Source organism: Hyperolius riggenbachi, chromosome 5, assembly GCF_040937935.1.
Source record: "Hyperolius riggenbachi isolate aHypRig1 chromosome 5, aHypRig1.pri, whole genome shotgun sequence".
Lineage (NCBI taxonomy): Eukaryota > Metazoa > Chordata > Amphibia > Anura > Hyperoliidae > Hyperolius > Hyperolius riggenbachi.
The window spans coordinates 237467523-237488594 of NC_090650.1; the positions used below are offsets into that span (position 1 = coordinate 237467523).

Consider the following 21072-nt stretch of genomic DNA (forward strand, 5'->3'; position numbering starts at 1 on the left):
AGCGAGCGGTGTACCACTATTCCCAGCAGACACAGAACAGTGAACAGAATGCTATATAGTGTGGCTGAGCGAGCGGTGTACTACTGTTCCCAGCAGACACAGAACAGTACACAGAATGCTATATAGTGTGGCTGAACGAGCGGTGTACTACTGTTCCCAGCAGACACAGAACAGTACACAGAATGCTATATAGTGTGGCTGAACGAGCGGTGTACCACTATTCCAAGCAGACACAGAACAGTGAACAGAATGCTATATAGTGTGGCTGAGCGAGCGGTGTACCACTATTCCCAGCAGACACAGAGTGGCAGTAAACAGAATGCTATATAGTGTGGCTGAGCGAGGTACACAGAGTGGCAGTAAACAGAATGCTATATAGTGTGGCTGTGCAAGCGGTGTACTACTATTCCCAGCAGACACAGAGTGGCAGTAAACAGAATGCTATATAGTGTGGCTGAGCGAGGTACACAGAGTGGCAGTAAACAGAATGCTGAGCGAGCGGTGTACTACTATTCCCAGCAGCGACACACAATGACTGGGGGGGACCCTGGCTAGCGTGGCTGGAGCGCGAACTACCCTGCCTGCCTACCCAAAGCTAAACCCACAGACAAATGGCGGAGATATGACGTGGTTCGGGTATTTATTTACCCGAACCACGTGACAGTTCGGCCAATCAGAGCGCGTTCGGGTCCGAACCACGTGACCCGTTCGGCCAATCACAGCGCTAGCCGAACGTTCGGGGAACGTTCGGCCATGCGCTCTTAGTTCGGCCATATGGCCGAACGGTTTGGCCGAGCACCGTCAGGTGTTCGGCCGAACTCGAACATCACCCGAACAGGGTGATGTTCTGCAGAACCCGAACAGTGGCGAACACTGTTCGCCCAACACTAGTTACTAGCCACCTTAAGGCAAGGCCATATGTCTTAGGGGATTGCAGGAGAAGAGGCAAGTGACAGTGAGGGAGTCCTATGTACACTACTTGGTCAAAATTATCAGAAACAATCACATAGGTGCCGGAAAATGTAATGTCTGCACCTACTAGAAAATGTAGGTTTGCTTATTTCATTTTTATTTGTTTTCTGAGGAGTTTGAATGCCTAAAAATGTATAATTCAGAACATTGTTTACTTGTTACTCTTCTTATGTTCAAAGTTCAGAACAGCATGACAGCAGCATTTTTTGGTTCCAGCTAAACAGCAGCATTGCTTAGATGTTGGAGTATATCTGTATGTTTTTTTGTTTAAACTGCTCTTGTCAGAATTTGATTTTTGAAATTGCCACAAAGTACTACGTGTTGGAGAAAAAGGAGCAATGGTAGTGATTCAGCTTTCTTCTGTATACTTCCCAAGGGAGGTCTTTTTCTTTTACTTACACCATACACAAAAAGAAGAAGAAAAGACCCATCCAGGCCACACAAAACTTTGTCTCAAGAACAATTCAGATTTCAATGAAAAATCATAAATCCTTTATTAATAAACAAACAAGTAATAAAAACAATTAAAATACAACTCCTCTGGTTCGTGCCAAATGTAATTGGCAATGCCTCCTACTGGTTTTGATTAAATAAATTTCACAAACATTGTACAATCCCAATAAATCTCACTGGTATAGTCGGGTACCATAAAAAAAATCAATAAAGTGCAAATCACACCAATCCCCAATACAAGGATCTAATCAATGTATATCATCATGTAAAGTGCCCATGTGCAGCATATAAATACAATATATCTGTGTGCCTGCCTGTGTTGCAATGAAATGCTCAAAGACAAAGCAGTTCCACAATAATATGCATACAATTAGTGTGTAATATACCTACATAATTCCAAAGACGTGTGATGAGCTGTCTGGATCAACTTCTGTGGGTACTGTGCTTGTCCACTGCAACACCTCATGAGCGTGCTGATAAGAGGGAAATACAAATTCTTGTTAGTATGATGAATCCGTATTAGGCTAAGCAAAAATTGAGGGAGAAAGATAGAAAATAAAATTTTTTAGTTAACAAAAAAATATTTCAAATAACAGATACGAAAGGCAGCTGAATGGCTGCTGTTGTTATGCCTGATGATCGGAGAAGGGGTTACTACTACGTCTTTATAATGTGGTCCATATTGATCACCTAGGCATATATTCAATTATTTTTTTCTCTTAAATTTTCTCCTAGGATATAATGTTCATCCTCTCTTTAACCTCCTTGGCGGTCTGATTCTTTCCAGGTTTTAGGGTCTAAAAGCGGTGCAATTTTTTTTCACTCTTTCAGACCCTAAAACCTGAAAAAAATCATTCTGGCAGTGAGATCTGCAGCAAAATAAAAAAAAAAATGTACCTTCCTGGGCTCCTGTGCTGCAGTTTTCTCTTTGTCCACAAGATGGCGCTAATATACATATAAACGAACTTCTCTATATTTCTCTAATATAGAGAAGTTCGTTTTCAATATTAGCCCCGCCCCCGATGACGTCACGCTGCCACCACCGCTCTGCTGCCACCACCACGGCTGCGCTGCTCCAACTGGCTGCCGGGTCCCCGGAAGAATAGCGGGGACATGGGGGATCCCGGCGGCCAGGGAAAGACCCCACACTGCCGGGGAGAGAGGCTGGAGTCCCGCTGTGCAGCGAGATCGCGCGCGGGACTCCACAACTTCAAGTAAAGCTCTGCAATGCATACCCCGACCTGAGCTCGGGATCACCGCTAATAGCTTGTTTTTTCTACCCCGAGCTCAGGTCGGGAAAACCGGCAAGGAGGTTAAAATAACTTTTCAGCACTTTGCAACTTGAAAAATACCAATAAAAGGAGAAAACATGAATTGCATATTAACCATGTTCTCTTCCTAGAAGGAGAAGGCTATAGACATATAGTAGAACTCATCCAGTTTGGATGCAGACTCAAGTCATCACAGAATTCTGCAGCTGTAGACAATGAATGTTCATGATCTCAGGCACTAACAGTCATTTTGTGAGAGTGTGCATTCTGTTTGAACATTGTGCTGTCATGATATGAAGCAGACATAACTTGGTGAAGTTGCACTATGAAAGGAGCAATGTGTATCTCAGAAGTGGCCAATTACAGGCAGAGCGTGTCAGTGTTCTTCTGTTTCTGTGCCTCCGTTATTGTCATAACCGATAATATTTTTAAAGAAAAGCTAAAACCAAAACAGCCTGTGTTTATTGACTGTTAGCATACTACCTATAAAACAGATGAGTCCCAAAAGGTTTTCCGCTCTATTAACAGGTTTAGCTTTTCAGAGGCTTTGGATATAGTGCCAAAATTATAGCATTGAAGATTAAAAACTAGAGCTGTCCAGCTATTGCAGGGCTGCATTGTTTGATATACCAGACACAAACTACCCAGTGGTTAATATTCTTAGCGTAGAAACATTATTAACTAACAAACTATTTGCTAATTATCTACTTTATTTTGATGCCATTGATAATATCAGTTACAACACAAAATATGTATGCATCTGAATAAAACAATAAAACATGTCCAATATCATGGAAGATAATAAATACTCATCTAAAAGACATTTTCAAAGTATAAATGAATGTGTACTATTAAGAAATGATTCCAACAGGTTTATGTTTAAAATATTTAGTACCATGCAACACAAGCTGTAGCTCAAAAGCAAAAGAGAACTACAAGAGAATTGTTGCACTTTATTATTCATAATAAAACTCTTGGTAAGACAAAAACTCTTTTGCATGTCCAGTCTTTGATTTCTTGAAATTATAGACAATAATGAACCGAATGTTCCTCCTTAGCATATGCCTAATATTGCTAGGATCACACAACCCCTATAATAGAGAACAGATGGATATGCTAATAGGAAGGGTAAGGAATTAAACTGAAAACATGTTTTCTAATCCCATTCCATGTCCTTAAGAAACAGAGATGGTTGTTTGTTTACTTTTCTTTTTCCCTTGTTTGAAGGTTTAATGATCAAGAGCCTTTTGCATTACCCTTCATACCAGCAAATAACAACATCCCTTTTTAGACATAAATTATAATGCAACAACATAACATGACACCTGTGAAAAAAATAACAACCCATCAGTCCAAACAAGCTGCTTTATAATAAATATAAAGTAAAACTGTAACAGAAATTAGAATGCTAATAGTCCCGATGGATAGGAAACATTGTTTTGTTTGTGTAAATGTCTAACATTTTAAGACATATCCTGTAAGACGGGGAGCCTAGTAGATGTGTTTTATGGTACAAAGCTGAAAATAAATCAGCAGGATTCTAGATGTCAATGTAAAGGAGGACAAATGTGGATTTATTGCCACCTGCCTGGGCCAGCATGATGGAGTTTTACAATGTCAAGAAAAAAAAATGTTTTCTATCAGTCAATGATTTTGTCACTAAATGAGCGATAAGAGGTTCTCAGTTTACTTACAGAAAACGAAACATTTTAAATAAAATGTCATAGCACCACAAGGCGCTTCAGATATACTTTCCATTCGTTTAACAAATGCCAGTGAAATAACTGTAAAGGGATTCCTTTACTTCTTCACATATAAGGTCTTGTTATTTTACTGGTGTTAGAAAATGTGCTCCAAGCGTGGTGTAGCAATAGGGGATGCAGAGGTTGCAACTGCATTTGGGGCCCCTGGACCAGAAGGTCCCACTAGAGGCCCTTCTTTATCCATCTTATTAGCTTTTCATTGATGCTATGCTGGTAATGAACACCTCTATACAGGTGCATAACATTAGTGGATGCAGCCCCTGCTCCTGCACGGGGGCCCGCTCAGGGACGTTTTGGAGGGCAGGAGGGGTCGTAACATGAGAGGAAAGCGTGGTCGCCCATCGGTGAGGAGGGAGGCATGGGGATTTGTAGTTACGCTCCTGCCTCTATATGTGCATTGCATAGTGGTAATCCTAACAAACTGTTTCCTTACTCTAAATACATTTCTCTGACGCTGAAACTGTCTTTGGTAGGTTTTACGGCTTTATATCAATAGAGTGCTTGGGCCCCATGTAAAACTCGCACTGGGGCCCCAAGCTTCTCGGCTATGCCACTGGCTTCAAGTGAGTAGCTACATCAAATTTAACCACTTGAGGACCACAGTGGTAAACCCCCTAAAGACCAGGCTGCTGTTTTAATAATTGGCCACTGCAGTTCTAAGGCAAAGCTGCAGGGCCGCACAACACAGCACACAAGTGATTCCCCCCTCTTTTCCCCCTACCAACAGAGCTCTCTGTTGGTGGGGTCTGATCACCCCCCAGTTGTTTATTTTTTTTTACAATAAATATTTATGTTCATTTTTTGTATTTTTTTTAACTAATTTTGTGTTTTGTCTTGATATTGAAAACCCCTCCCTCCCCCCAGCCGGCCAATCACGCGATCGGCTGTCATAGGCTTCTGCCGTGTCACACGGCTGTCCCCAGTGCAGCGTTGCTGCTGATCGCAGCGCTGCACTATGTAAATAGATGGCAATCACGCCGTCTCACAGTCTCCCGAGTGCCTATTGCCGCTCGGAGACTGAAGAGGGGACGGAGCTCCACCCCCCAAGAAGGAGATGCGCATGCACCCTGCGCGTGATCTCCTTCAGTAGCCAGCTCCAGGTCCTGACACCAATTGGCGTTAGGCGGTCCTGGGGCTGCCGCCGCGGCCACGCCCAGTGGCATGGAGCGGTCTTAGAGTAGTTAATGGCTAGCTAAATTGTAAAATTAATGCTTGCAATAACTGGGCAGTTTCTAAATGTTTCATGAAATGTTCTCTTAATAAATTATTTCTCCTTAAAGAGAATCTGTATTGTTAAAATCGCACAAAAGTAAACATACCAGTGCGTTAGGGGACATCTCCTATTACCCTCTGTCACAATTTCGCCGCTCCTCGCCGCATTAAAAGTGGTTAAAAACAGTTTTAAAAAGTTTGTTTATAAACAAACAAAATGGCCACCAAAACAGGAAGTAGGTTGATGTACAGTATGTCCACACATAGAAAATACATCCATACACAAGCAGGCTGTATACAGCCTTCCTTTTGTATCTCAAGAGATCATTATACACAGGCAGTGTGCATAGAGGGGCCAGGAAAGGGGAGATGCATCACAGAACCACAACACTGAAGAACTTGGCAGCCTTCCAGACACAGGCTGACAAGTCTGACAAGAGAGAGATAAGTTGATTTATTACAGAGACTGTGATAGTGGGAAGTGCTGCAGTAAGCCAGAACACATTAGAATAGCTTTTGGAACTTGTAGGATGATAAAAAAACAGGATGTAATTTTTGTTACGGAGTCTCTTTAAAGACAAAGCCCATTTTTTTCAAAAGACACGACTTAAAGTTGTTAATTCCTGTAAACAAGTGTATACATTCCCCACATCCCATGAAAGATGCTAATTGGGCTATTGGGATTCTTAACCGGTGGGTGGGATAATTTAGGTAGTAACCAAGAAATAATAGGATTTGTCAGTCAGGTCATCTGTTGCATAAAACATTTATTTATTTATACAAATTAAATATAGACATGTTAAAATATATATGCATACACATACAAAGAAGAGATTCGACACAACATACTGTAGGTTTACATAAAAATATTGCACCAATTAGTTGTCAGTGGTCATCAATACCATAAATGCCACATTAATTATCTCTCCTTATCGGCTTTTCACCATATCTATATAAACATTTTAAGAACCCAATAATAAAAAATATATATATATACTATAAAAAAAAAAATAAGGCAAGAGAAGTACTAAGTTATTTAGGAACAACTTACGTTGAGAGATTTTGTTTCTTGGAAAATGCCAAAAGTAAAAAGTTATATTAATAAGGTGAGCATTAAATAAGAATAGATTATTTATGAGAAAAGTTTTGTAAATCACCCTGTTGATGCTTTAATAGAATTGGCTTAAATATAAGCTTTGGAATGCTGTTATTAAAGGTATTGATGGGTGTTTATATTGATTTTCACTTATTGTTTACTGATTTACTACCTCTAAATCAGTTTATTTTCTTATTTTTATATATATATATATATATAAAAATACATTTATTTTAAAACCAAAAATCTGAATCAGATTTGATTTGCCAAGTATGACAGTTATCACACCTGGAATTGTTAGTGGTACACACGGTATTGGTCATAGTGCAAATAACAGAAGTGAATATGGATACTGAAAACACATATAAAAATAAGGAATGGATTGGAAAGATTGGTGATGCAGGATTCCAGAGGAGCATAAGATGGGGTCTGGGAGGTTTCGCTGTAGAGGGGACCTTAGTCTGGTGTGTGTGTGTGTGTGGGGGGGGGGGCATTCTCGTGCCTGGAAGTTTTGGTGGAGATTGTTCTGTAGGCCAAAAGGGATGGCTCTGTTGGCTAGAAGGGAGATGGTTGAAGAAATGGCTGCTGGGGTGGGAGAGGTTCAGGGGTGACCTGATAAACATCTCTGCAGCATTGCCTACTCTCTGAAGTTTGTAAACATTGTCTAGTCAAATGTCCCAAGCAATGTTATGTTCTGTGGTTTCATAAAATCTTGATCCTGGACTCTCGGAGTCCCTGATGACTGTCTGCTCCACTTCAATACTACCAGAATACCACACTGGAAGGAAAAATATCTTTAATCCTTTCCCGACTGCCTAACGCCGATAGGCGTCGGGAAGGTGGTAGCCCCAGGACTGCCTAACACCGAAAGGCATCAAGTCCTCTGCTCCATTATCAGTCTACCAGCGGCAATCACTGCTAGCAGATTTTTAGATGGTGAAACCACTGTCTATTTACACTCTACAGCACTGCAATCTACTGCAGCGCTGTACTGGGGACAGCTGTGTCACTCATCTGTCCCCTAGAGTTGCTCCGATTGCTATCCCCTCTCATAGGCTCATGCCTATAAGAGAGGATCACCCTGATTGGCTGGTGGGGGGAGGGAAGCAATGAAAATACATAGAAAATTGTGAAATTTATTTAAAGAAACAACAATAAATAAATATTAAATAAATATTTCAGCAGCAATCAGAACCCACCAACAGAAATCTCTGTTGGTGGGCAGAAAAGGAGGGGGGATCGGTTTGTGTGCTAAGTGATATGGCTCTGCAGCAAGCTATTAAAGCTGCAGAGCACTAAATTGTAAAAAATAGCCTAGTCACAAGGGGTGTAAGCCTATGGCCCTGAACTGGTTAAATATCCCTCAAGGGTGCCGCAATACATTTGTGCTCTGACCTGGACCAATGAGAAATCCTCTCAAAAGAGGATACTGACTCAGATCAACTGACCAGTGAAAAGCTCTGGTGAGAGTTTTAGAGATGCTTTTCTTCATTTAAGTAGGTCAACAGTAGTGTTCCAGAGTGGACAGTTGTCAGAAGTTTTAATTTAGAATTTAAGGAAATCCCTGAGGCTTACAACGTTTCGGAACATTTGCCTAGATGGACATTGTACTAGGGGACATTTTTTGTGTGATTTTAAATGAACTGTACTTTTTAAATAAAGTGTTTGAAGGTAGTTTCATAAATCCTGCAAGTGGTAGTCAAATATGCCTAAACTCATTCCAAAACCCCTTATGACTAGTGATCCTGATTCTTGTGTTCTATTTCACCCAGATATGTAAAGCACCTAATCCATCTTTCCTCTATTTGAGATGTGTAATTCTGAAATGAGTATACCTAGATGATGGACATGGATGCCAATATTCTTTTGTAGGTGGTATACCATACCATGCTCATTTCCATAGTTATACAATGACAGGTACAATTATTAACAGTAACAATATCATTTTTATTGGATTACCAGAGAATTAAATAGTAGATTTGGTGGGGCTATTACAAATCTGACAGGATACTTTCCAAAACCTGGAAATTCAGCTCTGAAGATGCAATGTGCCACAAAAGCATTGAATTATCACCATGCACATAGCTGTACCAAATAAAGCATTCTAATTTATTTACTTATTTCCTTAGAAAGCCTTGCTTCTTTAACTTAATTATACAAATGAGTTGAACAGTGTGAATACATAATCTTTAGATTATGTCCCCATGATGTCATTTTCTGTAAAATCAATTAACGTTTCAGTATGTTTTTGGGATGTAGAAAGAAATCAGAGTGTCTGGAGCAAATCCATACAAACACAAGGAAAACATGCAAACTCCATGCAGGTAGTGCTCACTGTACTAGTTGCATCACTAGTGGCCAAATAATACCAGATGTTTTTTCATCAAATTTCTAATTACTTGGGCTATTTCACTCTGTCCAGAGAAAATGTTTCCATTTTGCAGTGTTAAGAATGAACAGCTAATTCTTCCCTAATTGCACTGTGCATTAACAGAAAAAGAACAGCTTTTCTGGGCCAGATGTAGCTTTCATTTGGATGTGTAGAGGAAAGATAATGACCCAAAGCATACGGGACTTTAAAGAGGGAAATTAAAAATTTGAAAAACAAAACCTATAGGTTATACATAAAATGTGAATGTTTTGTAGAAACAAAACCAGGAAGGATGATGGTACACAACCTTATTAGTTATACTGTAAGTATATCAAAGTAAAAAAGGTAATCCAATAAATTATCAAAACTACATGGCATATGATCCTTTAGGTTTGTCAGTGCTCTAATGTGATCCCGGGTCACCTATGAAGCATGTAGAGGAGAATATTTTTTTTTTTACAATAACATTTCAAGTGCATGTTAACATAAGGACAGACGACAGATACACAACTAAATTGTGTTTTGTAAATCAGGGTTTACTTCATCAAGAGTGTAGCCATTTAACAAGGTTAATGATTAGAAGATGTAGTTCCTAAAAAGAAAAAAAGTATCAGCTGGACATATTGCAATCCGAGCATCTGGTATTTGAGCAGGTAAGTGATGCGTACGTCTTAAAAAAACAGAAATCAGCTATGCACACTACAAACCAAACACTGGGTCTTCTGAATGCCTGAATCAAGGTAGCAAACCTGCAGCAAGCATCTAAGGAAGAGGATTTGTTTAATAACGCCAGCTACAAAGGATGCTTTGGTTGCACTTTTCGAAAAATAAAACAAGAACAAAAAAAAAACCTTGTACTCCAATTTACAGCTATTGTACTCTATACAAATGTAATACCACCCTTCAGTTTGCTCTGCTTTCTTGATTTTAAGTTCTAGCATGTGTGAGTTTCTTGCAGGTTGCATGTTAAATATCATGATTTCTTAGAAAGTTCTTATTAAGACATATTGGAAAAATGTAATGGATTGTGGTATTACAGTTTAAATAAAGAATACTACTGGCCAGGCGCGTCATTAGGGCAATAGATCCGAAGCACGTGCTACGGATCTCGCCCAGAGTGCCACAAACCTCTGAGCAGCTGCTGCAGGGCACTTGAAAGGAAGCGTCGGCATCTGTTGCTATGACACCGCTTCTCTATGCTCCCCTCCAGGGCCAGCCTAGTACACATGCGGAAGCTGCTGCTCTGCCCCTTCTCTATGTCATCTCCTGAAGACGCGGCCACGCTGAACCTCCGCCTCCCAGCAAGTTTTGAATGGAGCGTGTTCTTGCTGGGGCTGATGGGGAGCTGAAGCGTGCCAACAAGACTTCAAGGAGAGGGCCGTGGGAGCTGGCACTTCTCCGCACTGAACAGGAGCGATGGAGCAGAGCAGCAAACTGAGGAAGGGGAGAAGAAAGCCAGAGCCAGCAGCAGCGCCAGCGTGTGGAAGAATGCATGTGGGGGTGGAGGTATACGCTGTCTGCCTTTCAGTCTGGCTTGTTTACTTTTTGTGTCTCTCCCCTCCTCCCCACCCTCCTCTCCCTCGTGAATGTTGCACTCACAGAGAATGTTGTGTGTGGTGTGGGCAGAAAAGGGTGGAGAGAGAGAGGTGTGTGTGTGTGTGTGTGTGTGTGTGTGTACAGTGTGTGTGTGTGTACAGTGTGTGTGTGTGTGTGTGTACAGTGTGTGTGTACAGTGTGTGTGTGTACAGTGTGTGTGTTTTCTGTATATTGTGTGTGTGTTCTGTATACAGTGTGTGTGTGTGTGTGTGTGTGTGTGTGTGTGTGTGTGTGTGTGTGTGTGTGTGTGTGTGTGTGTGTGTGTGTGTGTGTGTGTGTGTGTGTGTGTGTTCGTGTTCTAAATTGGGGTAGTGTGTGTGTGTGTGTGTGTGTGTGTCTCTGTTTGTGCCTGTGTGACACTGTGCCACATCCTCTGCATGTGTATCTCTCTGTTTGTACCCCTTCCTCTGTTTGTGCGCCTCTCTCTGTCGCCTGCCCTCTCTCCGTCTCTCTGTGTGCCCATTCATATGGCACTGACATTGTCTGTAGCACTTTATAGAGTACATAGTCATGTCGCTGACTGTTCACATAGGAGCTCACAATCTAATCCTACTATAGTCATAGCCTAATGTCCTACCATATTATTATTATGTATTTATATAGCACCGACATCTTCTGCAGCACGTTACAGAGTACATAGTCATGTCACTGACTGTCCTCAGAGGAGCTCACAATCTAATCCTACCATAGTCATAGTCTAATGTCCTACCATATTATTATTATGTATTTATATAGCACCGACATCTTCTGCAGCATGTTACAGAGTACATAGTCATGTCACTGACTGTCCTCAGAGGAGCTCACAATCTAATCCTACCATAGTCATAGTCTAATGTCTAATAGTCAACGATGAGGGAGGAAGATTGCGAAGATGTGGAGTCCGTTTGGGTAAATATTCATGGTGGAAATAAAAGTTGCCAATTGCTTATTGGGGTATGCTACAGGCCACCTCTTATTAATGAAGCTGCAGAACTGCGATTACTACAGCAGATTGAAAAAGCTGCAGGTAAAAATGAGGTCATAATTATGGGCGACTTCAACTTTCCAGACATTGACTGGAGTATTGAGGCTACCCATTCTGGTAAAAGCAGCAGATTTCTGGCAGCACTACAGGACAATTACTTGACTCAAATGGTAACTGAACCAACTAGGGGGCATGCGTTACTGGATCTGATCATTTCTAATAGACCAGATAATGTATCAAATGTGCAGGTTCAAGAACATTTGGGAAATAGTGATCACAACATGATAACGTTTGATCTGGTGACTGATAGGCCACGGGGCAGCGGGACCACTAAAACTATGAATTTTAGAAAAGCAAAGTTCACTCAAATTAGGCAGGCACTAAGTTTGGTGAACTGGGATAATGTACTACAAGGGGAAGACACTGAAGGGAAATGGCAAGTTTTTTAACTTATACTCAATCAATACTGTAGTATGTATATCCCATATGGAAACAAAATGTCTAGGAATAAAAAAAGGCCTCTATGGATGAATAGAATGGTTAAAGATAAAATGAAGAGGAAAAAGAATGCCTATAAGGTCTTAAAACAGGAGGGGACCGAGGCTGCACTAAGCAATTATAAGGAGTGCAATAAAAATTGTAAAAAAGAAATTAGGCAGGCAAAGATTGAAGCTGAAAAACAAATTGCTAAGGATATCAAATCTAACCCAAAAAAAGTTTTACAAGTACATTAACTCTAAAAAAAGAAAGGTTGACTGTATAGGACTCCTAAAGGATGAGGATGGGAACTCAATGGTGGATGACCAAGGTAAGGCAGAGTTATTAAATGCTTTCTTTGCTTCTGTCTTCACAAAAGAAACAGCACTGTTGCAAACTACAGAGGCAGAAGAGTCTCAATCTTCTAACTGTAATATTAAATACTTAACGCAGGAAGAAGTGAAGGCAAGACTAAATAAATTAAAAATAGACAAGGCACCTGGCCCGGATGGCATGCATCCTCGGGTCCTAAGGGAATTAAGTTCAGTTATAGATAAACCCCTTTATCTTATCTTTTGTGACTCTCTTGCAACTGGCAGAGTCCCAGTGGATTGGCGTACAGCCCACGTTTTCCCATTATTTAAGAAGGGCAAAAAATCTGATCCAGGAAATTATAGACCTGTAAGTTTAACATCAGTTGTATGCAAACTATTTGAGGGGTTACTAAGAGATACTATACATGACTTCATAGTAGAAAATAATCTTACTTCTCAGCATCAACGTGGGTTTACTAAAGACAGGTCCTGTTTGACTAACATGCTCAGCTTTTATGAGGTAGTGAATGCTAATATGGATATTGGGAATGCTGTAGATGTGATATACTTGGACTTTGCAAAGGCCTTCGACACTGTTCCCCACAAAAGTCTGGTGCAAAAGTTGAGGATGCAAGGACTGGGGAAGAGTCTGTGTTCATGGATAGGGAACTGGCTAATGGACAGAAAACAAAGAGTTGTGGTCAATGGATCGTACTCAAAATGGGAGACTGTTAGCAGTGGGGTCCCACAGGGGTCTGTTCTGGGTCCAGTGCTCTTCAATTTATTTATTAATGACCTAGTAGATGCAGTAGTGAGCAATGTTGCTATTTTTGCAGATGATACAAAATTGTGCAGAATCATCAACTCTCAGGAAGATAGTGTCATATTGCAACAGGATCTGGATAGGATGGCTATATGGGCATATACATGGCAGATGAAATTCAATGTTGACAAATGTAAGGTCATGCATTTTGGACGTACTAATGGTCTAGCACCATACAAAATAAATGGGATACAGTTGGGGACATCAAACTTGGAGAAGGACTTAGGAGTACTCATTGACAACAAGTTAAATAATCGTACTCAATGCCAAGCAGCTGCAGCTAAAGCTAACAAAATTTTGGGATGCATTAAAAGGGAAATAAAAACTCGAGATGCTAGCATAATATTGCCCCTGTTTAACTCTCTAGTAAGGCCACATCTGGAATATGGAATTCAGTTATGGGCACCACATTACAAAAAGATATTGCAGTTTTAGAGCAGGTGCAGAGACGAGCAACAAAATTGATGCGTGGGATGGAAGGTCTCACTTATCGAGAAAGGTTAGATAAACTGGGTTTATTTAGTCTAGAGAAAAGACGCCTTAGAGGGGATCTAATTAACATGTATAAATACATCAGAGGGCAATATAATACCTTGGCGGATGAGCTTTTTGTCCCTAGGCCTTCTCAAAGGACTAGTGGACATGATCTGCGCATGGAGGAAAAACGTTTTAACCATTTATTTAGGAAAGGGTTCTTTACAGTAAGAGTGATTAAGATGTGGAATGCATTGCCACAGGAAGTCGTTATGGCAAACTCTATACCTGCATTTAAAGGGGGCTTAGATGCTTTCCTTGCGTTGAAAGACATCCATGGCTACAATTACTAGGTAATGCCTAATGATGTTGATCCAGGGATTTTATCTGATTGCCATCTGGAGTCGGGAAGGAATTTTTCCCTTTAGGGGCTAATTGGACCATGCCTTGTAAGGGTTTTTTCGCCTTCCTCTGGATCAACAGGGATATGTGAGGGAGCAGGCTGGTGTTGTACTTTATACTGGTTGAACTCGATGGACGTATGTCTTTTTTCAACCAAAATAACTATGTAACTATGTAACTATGTACTGTCCTACCATATTATTATGTATTTATATAGCACCGACATCTTCTGCAGCACGTTACAGAGTACATAGTCATGTCACTGACTGTCCTCAGAGGAGCTCACAATCTAATCCTACCATAGTCATAGTCTAATGTTCTACCATATTATTATTATGTATGTATATAGCACCGACATCTACTGCAGCACGTTACAGAGTACATAGTCATGTCACTGACTGTCCTCAGAGGAGCTCACCACCTAATCATTCCACAGTCATAGTCTGATATCACTACCATATCATTATTTTGTATTTATATAGCACTGACATCTTCTGCAGCACGTTACAGAGTACATAGTCATGTCACTGACTGTCCTCAGAGGAGCTCACCACCTAATCATTCCACAGTCATAGTCTGATATCACTCCCATATCATTATTTTGTATTTATACAGCACCGACATCTTCTGCAGCACGTTACAGAGTACATAGTCATGTCACTGACTGTCCTCAATTTAATCTGTATTATAGTGTACCGTAAGTCCTAGACTCTTTTTTCCCACTGCATCTTGTTACTTAGCTTCCACTGCACCCTAGCACCTACTGTATGTCTGTCACCCACTACTTGTTAGCATCTTCTCATGCTGGATCCACACCATACAATTGTTTGGCAGATTTTCCTGCCAGATTGATTATTTCCAGCATGTCCGATCTGAGCATCAATCAATTTTTTTAGCAATTTTCTGATCTATTTCTTTTTGTTTCTATGGAAATCTATCATCTATCAAATGGCTGAAAAAAAAATCGATCCTCAGATCGGACATGCTGGAAATAATCGATCTGGCTGGTAAATCTGCCAAAAATTGTATGGTGTGGATCCATCATGAGAAGATGCTAACAAGTAGTGGATGACAGACATGCATGGTGTGGATCCAGCATTACTACTGTCACTTGTCTTCTGCTGCCTGCCTATCACTACCTGCTTTCCACTAAAATATATTCATTAATATCTACCTTCTACTAGAATCTACTGATCACCACAAGCCTCTCATGTGAATCGACCGATCACTACCAACCTGCCACTAGCATCGTCCGATCACTAGCCTGCCACTAGCATCGCCCGATCACTACCAGCCTGCCACTAGAATACTTGATTAGTTAAGGTAAGCAAGGCGGGTAACTTTACCTATCTGAATTTGATTTGCCCCATCAAAAGAAGTGATATAGCCCATGCAAAAGCTTATACTCTGTGCCTGTACTGATAGTAAACTCACTGAAGTGTGGTCTGATCTCTGCTCCCTCCAGTATGTACAGTGTAAGTGGTTACTCTGTGCATGTACTGATAGTAAACTAGCTGCAGTGTGTTCTGATCTCTGCTACTTCCAGTATGCACAGTATAGGCTGTTACTCTGTGCCTGTACTGATAGTAAACTAGCTTCAGGGTGTGCTGATCTCTGCGATCTCCTGTATGTACAGTATAAGCTGTTACTCTGTGCCTGTACTGATAGTAAACTACCTGCAGCGTGTACTGATCTCTACTACCGCCAGTATGTACAGTATAAGCTATTACTCTGTAGCTGTACTGATAGTTATCTAGCTACAATGTGTACTGATCTCTGCTACCTTCAGTATGTACAGTATAAACTGATACTCTGTGCCTGTACTGATAGTAAACTAGCTGAAGTATCTGCTGATCTCTGCTACCTCTGGTGTGTACAGTATAAGCTGTTACTCTGTGCCTGTACTGATAGTAAACTAGCTGCAGTGTGTGCTGATCTTTACTACCTCCAGTATGTACTGTATAAGCTGTTACTCTGTGCCTGTACTGATAGTAAACTACCTGCAGTGTGTGCTGATCTCTGCTGCCTCCAGTATGTACAGTATAAGCTGTTACTCTGTGCCTGTACTGATAGTAAACTAGCTGCAGTGTGTGCTGATCCCTGCTACTTTCAGTATGTACAGTATTAGCTGTAAAGCCTGGTACACACATACAATTTTGATTAGCCAATTTTAGCTCTGTCATTGTCTGTTGGCCCACTTACAGCATGGGGGTGGTAAAATTGGTCAGTGATTGACCATTCAAAATTGTATGTGCGTATACATCTTTGATCTATGCCTATACTGATTGTCAATTATCTAAATAAAAGACATGGGGCTCCATCCAATATTTTGATGGGCAGGCCCGATATCTGTAGCTTACACCGCTGCTAAGTTCATGTAAATGTGGCCCCACCCATGGCCACGCCCACTCACTGTATGGCCACGCCCATTTATTTTGCTCTCACCTTGAGCCCACAGGTGCCCCCAATCTCCAAGGACCCTAGGAACGCCCCTGCTACTGGCCGTACTGTGTAATATAGGGTTGAGCAGGAAAAGATATGGAGTTTGATCTCACAATACATTGAGCCATTTTCACTTACCAAAAATTTCTTGGAATTGCTGCATATTTTACTTTAATATTCATCAATGACATTTTCACAAGTTCTCCAGCAGATTTTTTGGCAATTACATTGACGTCAATTGCTTTTATGTAGTTTCTAAGTTTTCTCCTTGGTTATAGTTCTCAGCTTTTTAAGTCACCAGCAAGCCAGAAAAATACTCAGAATAATTTTGACTAAACTTTTTAACCTACCTTTTTTTTTTTTTTTTTAATTACACAGTGCTGAAAATGTATTTCAAACAGAAGATTAAAAAAAATATATCGGTAAATTTGCAAACCGCAGGGTGATGTGCTGGAGGTGTGGACAGGGGGATGGAGGCACTCTACACATGTGGTGGCAGTGCCCGATAGTTAGAAAATTCTGGGGGGATTTTATCCTACTGGCTGAGAAATTGCTAAAGGAAAAATTTGCTCTTACACCGAAAGAAGCAATCCTTAGTTACACAGCAAAAAAAGAAAGCCCTGGATGCACTCTGATTAAAGAATACGGCACGATAGTTGCCAAAAGTATTATAACTAATAACTGGAAGAATCCGGCTAGGTTAGATATAGGAGAATGGCTTGTTAGGATGGATGAATTGTGTAAGAACAAGGATCTAGGAAAGATGGCTAGAGTAGAAGAAATATGGAGAAGTCTTATAGCTAATCTCGATTAGGTCTGTCTTGGAGAGGGCCTGAGCTGAGAGTTGGTGAGCTGAGAGTTGGGAGTGACGGGCGAGGGCTGTTTTGGTGGCTGGAGCAGGGCTGGTGGGTATTGGTATATGATGGTAGACACCTGGGAAGGAGTGATTGATGGGATGACTGTGAGGGGCCCATTTGGGGCGTCCATGTTTGTTGGATGAATCTGTAGGATTTGGATACCTTTTAAAGAGAGAGGTTGGAGAGTCGAGAGGAATATATGTAGGATGTGGATGGGGTAAAGGTATATGAAGGATAAATGATAACTGTTGCAGTAACAGCCAGGTAATAGTGAGGAATAAGAGTTTAATGGGGAAGAAAGTCACAGAGATACCTACCTAGCACGTACTAATCTATAATGAATATCATACGATGAATAAACTATGATGATCACGCATTTCAGTTTAGAGGTACGGCATGAAAAGAAATTGCCAATGCCCCATGTAACTGAGTACCCATGTATTTGGGTCTGTGTGCTGAGTTTAAAAAAAAAAAAAAAAAATATATATATATCTCCTGGAAAAAAACTTAGGAGAGGTGTAATAGATAGCGGAGATGCAGCCGCAGAGGTGAGCGGCATGGCGGCTGTCTCCGCGTCTCAGCCGGAGGCCTCCGCCACGCAATTACATGGTGGAGTTTTACCTGGTCCTTCAGTTGCACATAGGCTGAGGGCTACGCGCTTGCGCGCCAGGTGACAGGACCTTTATGCGAATAGAAGGGGAGTCAGCTGATCGGCCGGTCAGCTGACTCCAGCAGTGCTTCTGATTGGCTGAGTGACTGGGGCGGCGCTGTTTGGCGCTCTCAGTATATATAGGACCTGCCTGTCAGTAGCTCCTCGTCTGCTGTTGCAAATGCTATGTGTTAGTACTCAGACCTTAGTCAGATCCCAAAGTGTGCTAGAACCAGCAGGAGCTGGGGATCCACACTTAGTCAGATTCTGTTGATAGCTAAAGTACTAATTGAATTGTATTATTTGTTATGACCTTCTGTTAGCCTTGACTACTCTTCTGCCTACTGATTCTGTGCTTTTGCCTATCTGATCCTGTTGCCGACTCAGCCTGAACACTACTCTGATTTAGCCTTCTGTCTTTGTACCGTATCTGTCCATTTGTTGCTGAATCTGCTTGTCTGACTCTCCTGCCCTCACCAGGGAGCCTAGTCCCTGGTGAGGGATTCTCTGTACAGCTTAATCACCTGCTCCTCAGGTGACCAGTAGCTGCAGTACAGTCTGAATCACCTGCTCCTCAGGTGACCAGTAGCTGCAGTACAGTCTTAATCACCTGCTCCTCAGGTGATTATGAGCTGCAGTACAGTGTTGATCTCCTGCCCCTCAGGTGATCACCGGCTGCAGTGCAGTCTGAATCACCCGCTCCACGGGTGATCAGTATACGTTGTCTTACTGTGCACCACCCGCTCCTCGGGTGAACTGATTACTAGTTCATCTGCATCTCCAGCTTGCTGGAGTGCTGATCCCTGTGTTCTATAGAGATATCTCCCTCTACCAGCTCATCTGGGAAGTTGGTATCTCTATCTGTATTACTGTTGCACCAAACACCTATCTTTACATCTGGTTGTCCTGTGTCTCGCTATACTCGCATTATTGGTGATTCTGCAGATCACTACATAATCAGGTATAGCATCTGTATTATTGGTGATACTGCAGATCACCAATAATCAGAAAATCTGTTCTTGCTGACACCAATCGTTACAAGAGGAAAGTAAATTGAAGAAGGCCCAATGCCTCTTACTTTAGTGGTTAATAAGAAACCCTCCAGACGTGCTATAAACACAACTCAACAAGAGTTTTTTTTTCAAATAGTTACATTATCTGTCATTAAACCATATTTCAAAATAGCTTTTTTTCCTATCATAACTTTAATACATGCTCTCAATAACTACAAGGTCTTTTTTGAAATCTGTTTCCCTCTTGTTCTAACTATTCTTCTTAACATAACTAGTAAATATTGGTGATTATAGCATCTATGGAGGCTTTGCAATGAACTGCTCAAGTCTTTGCCATGTACCTCAATGTATTTTGCAAAGCTGTTTGAATTAAAATTCATGGAACCACCTGAAGTCTGAAGAATTCTCGCGAGATTGCCAGAGGCATTCTTCCTCATCCCTAGTGGTAACATTGGAAAATGAGGGATTACAATCCACCAAGGCTACCCAAATACAGGAAGAAGCTGATAAAGGTTCTTTAGAAAGAGTTGGCTAACTTGACTTGGCAATAAGGCAACAAGATATTTATCTGACCCCACTGACACAACTAATATAACTCATGTTAAAGGGATACTGTAGGGGGTCGGGTGAAAATGAGTTGTACTTACCCGGTGTTTCTGATGGTCCCCCGCAGACATCCTGTGTTGGCGCAGCCACTCACCGATGCTCTGGCCCCGCCTCCAGTTCACTTCTGGAATTTCTGACTTTAAAGTCAGAAAACCACTGCGCCTGCTGATGTCACCAGGAGCGTACTGCGCAGACACAGACCATACTGGGCCTGCGCTGTGCGCTCTTGATGACATCAGCGGGATCGAGGACACGGCAACGCAGGCACAGTGGTTTTCAGACTTTAAAGTCTGAAATTCCAGAAGTGAACCGGAGGCGGGGCCGGAGCATCGGTGAGTGGATGCGCAGGCACAGGCTGTCTGCGGGGGACCATTAGAAGCCCTGGGTAAGTTCAACTCATTTTCCCCCGACCCCCTACAGTATCCCTTTAAGCACCTTGTAATCACTATGCTAGTTTATTGTAAGCTTCCAATAACAGTACATTTTCCATATAACTGCTGTGCTGCTTCATGGTACAACTACATGGTAATATTATAGTAAAACAGGGACGTAACAATGAAGACTCTCTAAAATGTATGTGCGCAGACAGTGCACATAGATTTTACCAGTTATACAAACTATGTAAAACATGGAAGATGGTACACATTGAGCCTGATTCACAAAGCGGTGCTAACAGTTAGCACCCTGGTGAAAAGCTCTTTATCATGCCTAAACTCAGTTTAGGCATGATAAGTTTAGGTGTGATAAGTTTAGGTGTGATAAGTTTAGGCATGATAAGTTAAGGTGTGATAAGTGTTTAGGCATGATAAGTTTAAGCGCCAACTGCGTCAGCACCTCAGTGCACAGCTGATCAAACGTTTTACGCTAGCAAAGACTGGTGCACTTCGTATAAAGTTTAATGGCGCTGCTTTGCGTGCGGGACTTTGCAAGCGATCTAAACTTATCTAAACTTATCATGCCTAAACTTATCACACCTAAACTTATCATGCCTAAACTTATCACACCTAAACTGGCTTTTCACCAGAGTGGTGCAATGGTTATCATGCCTAAAGTCTCTAACTGGGTTAGCACCGCTTTGTGAATCGAGCCCATTGTGTGTATAACAGAAGTTATATAAACTGCGTAATGTGCATTACATAGATTCAATAACGCCTGGTAATTGTAAAATGAATGTGCTGAAAAATAAATGTCCATCAAGTTCTGCCTTACTACTTTGCTCCAGAGGAAGGCATTTGTGATGGCAGCCTTACTTCAAAATACATTTAAGATGGCTTGTAATTAGGTTGGGAAGGTAAGATGCTAATATGTTTTATTTAA

General features: G+C 41.3%; 1 protein-coding gene across 4 annotated transcripts in view; it reads right to left on the reverse strand.

The window, feature by feature from the left end:
- CDH12 (cadherin 12) overlaps positions 1-21072 on the reverse strand; it is a 1227746-nt gene that overhangs the window by 374025 nt on the left and 832649 nt on the right. For all 4 annotated transcript variants that reach the window (XM_068236731.1, XM_068236730.1, XM_068236729.1 and 1 more), the window contains one exon: positions 1816-1898. The gene's annotated coding sequence lies outside the window, so the exon portion shown is untranslated. The remainder of the gene's footprint in view (positions 1-1815; positions 1899-21072) is intronic.